The sequence below is a fragment of the Arachis stenosperma genome, chromosome 4, assembly GCF_014773155.1.
Source record: "Arachis stenosperma cultivar V10309 chromosome 4, arast.V10309.gnm1.PFL2, whole genome shotgun sequence".
Classification (NCBI taxonomy): domain Eukaryota; kingdom Viridiplantae; phylum Streptophyta; class Magnoliopsida; order Fabales; family Fabaceae; genus Arachis; species Arachis stenosperma.
This window is the reverse complement of record NC_080380.1, coordinates 123,402,509-123,408,703: the sequence shown is the minus strand read 5'-3', so window position 1 is coordinate 123,408,703 and position 6,195 is coordinate 123,402,509.

The window sequence follows — 6,195 nt, the reverse complement described above, 5'->3', positions numbered from 1 at the left end:
TTAACTAAAGATGAAGCAGAATTTTGTGCAGAAGATGAAGCCTACTAGTTCTTCTGGAAATTTGTGCAGCTTCCTCTGAATTCATGTTTCCTCTGATAAAATCAGCAATGGAATCATCAATTTGGAATCAAAAGAGATCATAAGCACGAGTGACTAGAAGCACTAATAATATGCCTTATGGCTTATAATAAAAAATAATATGCATAATAAACTAAATTCACTAATGAAACCAGCAAGAGTGATCAGAAGCACTAATGAAACAGAAATAATAGAGTTGTTGTACAACAACAAAAAATATTCACTAACCCTTCGGCAAGCTTTAACTATATTTGACTCTGGGAATTGAGCACCACCTCGGATGTCCTATCACTATAAATAAAAGCAAATAACTCAGCCTCACTAAATGGAAGTAGAAAGAGGGAATTTGGATGCACAAAGTATACCTTGCTATAGTACCGCTTCAGCAACATTTCGTTTGCCACCCTGCACATGCCACAAAAATAGAGTAAATTTGACATGAACTGCATATGTTACCAAAATCATAAGAAATAAGTAACATTTATTTTTACAAGACAACATAGCATTTTAGGTATAGAAAAAGAACCTTTGTTGCACAACCACTCAGTCCAAGATGGTTCTTTGCATAGAGGTGAAACAAGTATCAAACCAAGTACACGTTGTCTATACTTCATCTATTGTAAACATAAAAACATTAGAAAAATTGAACGATCCATCATTGAAACTCTAATGTAATTTAAAAAGGGGAGATGTTGCATAGCACCAACATAATAACTTACAGCAAATAAGGTAAGAATGTAAGCCCCGGCAGCTACTCCCATGCACAATACTACACTAAGACTGCAGACAAAAAGAATGTTGGGGTGAGATTGCCTTCTCAAAATGAACAACTTCCAATATTCAAAGCCTAATGGAAATTGGTGTAAACTAATTTTCTTTATGTCATTAAATGGAAATCAATTACAGATTAAGCTTGAACTTACTCACCCAAAAAAGTTGAGAACTTCGGCTATTTGATCTGCTAGATCGTCAACAGAAAGAATTGGATAATCTGGAACAATCTCAGGAGCTCCCAACTGCAACAACTCTTGAACAAAGTACAAGATGATAAGAAAGCAAGAACTTAAAATATTATCAATGAAGGAATTTATAACAGTGAGGAGATATATACATCAAGTAACACTGCAAAACAATCAAACACAGCTTAACATGATGAGCACAAAACAATTAAACACAGCTTAAACTTGCAACAACAATTTCTCTTAAGGTCGAGCAATTCATTCGCTATCTATACCATCTGACTTTAGCTGGCATAAAATTCGGGTGGAGTTAGTGGCCTACAAGGACAAAAGGGTATAGTACAAGAGAAGGTTATCGTTGGTTGTTGAAGAATAAATTGAATTGGAATGAAAATAGGAACTAGAACTGGCTTTGGCACTTGAATCTTCTAAAAAAGATCAAATTAACTATGTGGTTTGGTTTACATAACGTTTTTTCGACAGATATTTTCCATTTTAGACAGCATCTAGCTAGCTCAGTTACGTGCCAGAGATGTAATGTGGCTCCGGAGATAATAAAACATTGCCTTAGAGGCTGTGTAAATTCTAAAGTAATTTGGCAGATGCTGGATCCTCAGGTTATTGACTCGGTTAAAGGCATCTCTATTGAAGCCTGGTTTCGAAAGGTCATGCTCGGTAATGAGGCTCTTTTTGGGGCCGAAGTGTGGTAGTTGTGGAGGCATATGTGCAATGATATTTTTAATGTTGAAAATCATTCGATAGATCACAAGGTGATTGCTCTCATCAGAAGAACTATCATGGATCTAAGGTTATATATGAACAGTTGTCCTTCTTTTAGTACCTTCAAGAACCAATTGTACGGGAAACCTCCTGTAGGTAATAGCTTTAAAGTTAATTCTGATATTAGTTTATTTCCTGATTTGAGCTTGGCTAGTTTTAGTTGTCTTATTAGAGATTTTAGTGGGAGTTGGATTGCAGGTTGTTTTGGTAGTTCTCCTCCCTGATCTATCATCCAATGGGAGATTTTTGTAGTTTGAAGGGGTCTTGTTTTAACTTGGGATTGCAGATTGAGAGATATAGTATGTGAAACGGATTATCTAGACATTCTGCACTTATTGCGTGACTCTCTGCTGGTGGGTACAAGTCCGAAGTTGCTGATTTAGTTAACAAGATTCAGGAACTATTATCAAGACCTTGGTATGTACAATTCAATTGAATATGTAGGAAGTAAATAAAGTTGTGGATTCGATGGCTAGATATGGAGTCAGAAGTAATTCTAATTATGTTATTTGGTTTGAATCTTGTGAAATCTCCAGCAAATCATCATCTCTTATTTAGGATAGGTGTTTTATTTTGTTTTTTCTTTGATTGTTTTGACACCAAAAAATGTTCCACCATGAAAGGACCTATCACTGATACCTTTTCTTCCACCAAAACTTTGATTGAAAGGAGGACAAAGATATTGAGACGTTATTTTTGTATAACTGGCTTGAATTGTACCAAGTTTAGTTTTTCGAAACCTCTCATACATGTTTTCATGTGCATGGAGAGACATTGCATATTTCTAAGCTCATCGGTTATGATGACTGAGATATGATCTTCCAAGAAGAGTGTATAATCAATTATAGAAAGAACGTCCCACTACAAGAAATAAGGGGTTTAGCCACGAAAAAAATTGTGGCTAAACTCTAAGATAACCGTAGCAACTATACATTGGCCACGAAAGAATATTTGTGGCTAATCGGGGGTTGCATTTTTAATTTGCCACGATTTTAGCGTTATTAGCCACAATTTTAAACATCGTGGAGACCTTCAAAGAGCCACGATTTATATATCATTGTCCACGCATAATGTCGTGGCTAAATAAGAATAATTAAATAAAAAAGTATAATTCTACTACACTTCATCCGTAGTTAATTTGTGCAGGCCGGGTTTTTCAGCCACATTTTTTTTGTGGCTAATGTTGGATTATTTAATCACACTATTTTTGTGACTAACTCACTATATTTTTCACATACAATTCAGGACTAATTTGTGCTAATTTGCTCTAATTGAATAATTTTATTAAATTAAAATTATATTTATATATATTACATTAATAACAAAAATCAAACTTTTTAAATATATAATATCTAACATTTTTCCATAAAAAAATACTAATAAAAATTCAGTATAATAATAATAATAATAATAATAATAATAATAATAATAATAATAATAATAATAATAATAATAATAATAATAGTCTAAATTTATATATAATAAGAAATAAAAAAAATTTAACATAAATAAAATAAATTCTAATCCCTTCTAGATTAAATATATTTAAAATTTCAACTATTACTTATTAAATATATCAATTAAATGTCTAACATATCATTGGATAAACTAGGCACTTTATCACTGTATTTTAATAACAAAAATTTGTACAAAGCTGTCATATCCATAGCTTTTTCTCTAAAGTTTCATCCAGTTTCTCTAAATTTATCACACATCATATATTTTCAACACCAAAGACCTTTCCAATTTACAGCGTTGCTCTACGAGCCATTACACCCAGAAATCGTATCAATAAATTTACGTCATTATCTCGATTTTGTCCATGCCCATCAAGTTCCATAATGTCTTTTTCATCCATTTTCAAATGCCAAACTTGAATTGTCGTCCTTTTGCCAGTTGTAATTTCTTCCATAGAAATGTCTGCAATGAATATAAAATTGAATAAAAAAATAAACTAAATATTAGAATTCAAAAAATCACGTAAAAAAAATTGAAATTTCATATACCTTTGACATTCACAACTAAAGGGTCATTATAATCTTTTCTGGTAGGTACAGTTGGTTGAGACTTATTTCACCAAAACCTTCTGCAAATTCTTCATTGTTGTTGATATTCTGTGTTATCGTAGTTCTGCTAAAAGGGTCTCTTCTGAATTATATGTTTTTGCTTCATGAAAAAATCTACTAAAAAAACTAACAAATAACAAAGAAAAAATCGGTATTTTGAGTTTGGAGGATACCCTGTCATATGATAGGGTTCATATAGTGTGGTTAAAGAGAGTGCTTTTAAGGTGCTGCAGAAAAGTAGGAGTTAAAAGACAACGTGAATGATGGGAAGTTATATTAAAATTTGTCCGTGATTATTTTAACTTTCCGCCAAAAACTACTTAAGAAGTTAAGCGCGCATATTAAAATTTCAAATTTTAAAAATTCAGCTTGACCAATGTTGTTTAAATTGTCTTTTAACTTTCTTTCATCTTAAGAATATTTCTTTTATCCTACTGTTTATTATCTACTAAATATACCTTAAATTATTTTATTTTTAATACAATAGTTATTTATTTATTTTTTAATGATCAAATATAATAAAAAATTTAAATTTAAATTTTGATTTTGTAATATTTTTATCTTTAATTTTTATTACAATAACAATAAATAACCAAAAAACTACTTTAATAAATATATGACCATCACAATCTCTCATTTCATGCAGTTGATAGTTGATGATTTAAACAATATACTATTATTTAATTATTTACCTATTATACATGAAACAATATAACAAGAGTTATATATTAAGTAAATTTTGTAAATATTTTTACCTGAAAATTTTAATGTTTAATAAATTTTAATTACTAAATTAGTTACTAAAATTTTATTACATTAGACAAATTAATTATCAGATAAAATTGTTATAAGAAATTTTATAAATTAATTTTTTTGTTACTTAATAAAATTTCAAACTTTTATACAAGTGACTCATAAATTAATTAGTATTAATTTTTTTATCACTGAAAATAATTGTAAAATAATTAATTAATGGAATATACCAATTAAATAATAGTAAAAATAAAAAATTTAATTCATAATTTCACAAAATAATTTTTAAAAAGATAATTATACATATAATAAGAGTACAGTACTCACAAAAATATATAGTATGTACTAAACCATATAAATAAAGACTAATTTTTTTTAACTTATTCTCATTTTTTTAAATTCAAAAAATGATAAATAATTTATTTTTAATAAAAACTAAAAAAAATTTTATACTTACAAATTATTGAACTTTTTATTATCTATTCAAATTATATTATTTTAGTTAAATAAATTTTATCTTTATAATTAACTCAAATATTAGAATATTATCTTTATTTTTATAATTTTTTATTTTATCTAAATTCATTTTTTTATATTTTTAGATTTAATTTCATAAATATGTGTTAATGTTAGAATATTAAAAAAAATGATACTATACATTAATAAATTTATTTAAAAAATTAATTTATTTAAGATAGAATAGCTATGGTACGTTAATGTAAGTAAGAAATACAGCTACGAAAAATATTGTTCGTAGCAAAAGATTAAATTTTAGCCACTGTCATAATGTTTCGTGATAAATAGAAGACACGCTCATTTATTTTTATCACGATTTAGTGTTCGTAGTTAAAATTTGGTGGCTAAATACCATTTTTGTGGTAGTGTCCACAATGGTTTGAATCTTCTTAAGATAATCTGTTGAGATATCTTATTTCTTTACAAATTTTGGTTGAGTCTTGAGTTTCTGGATTTTGATTTTGGAAATCTGGATAAAATATTCATTGATCTTGTCCAAATTTGATATGTACATACAGAAACAATCAAGTATTTAATTTCATCACTTTTTAAAAATAGGTTCTACAAAAGTGAGTAACCAGATCATTAGGTAGTGATCTTTTTACCTTTCTCTCTTTGCATGCTTTATAGCAGCATTATTTTCAAACTTAGCAAGAGCTTTGTCTTAGATGATCTCTTAGATTATTGCCATTGATTACATGAAGTGCTAATTGTTGTCATGTTTTATAAAAATTTTCCGTTAGTTTATCCAAGATAGGAGTAGAAAAAGAATCTAAAGATTAAGATAAATTTTGATGTGATACGATAGTTTAGTCATGAAAGCATAATTTTAAAGTGCGTAAAAATTAAATTTTCTATAATTTATGTATTTTTTTTCGATATCCGCTAATATATGTTATAAAGTTATATTTAATAAGATTTTATTTTATTTTATTTATCTTTAAATCTAATGTCAATTTCAAGTAATATCATGATACCTTGATGTTTGCCACATTTTCTTTTATAGTGGTAATACTCTTGATTACTGAAAAGAGGAAAGCTCA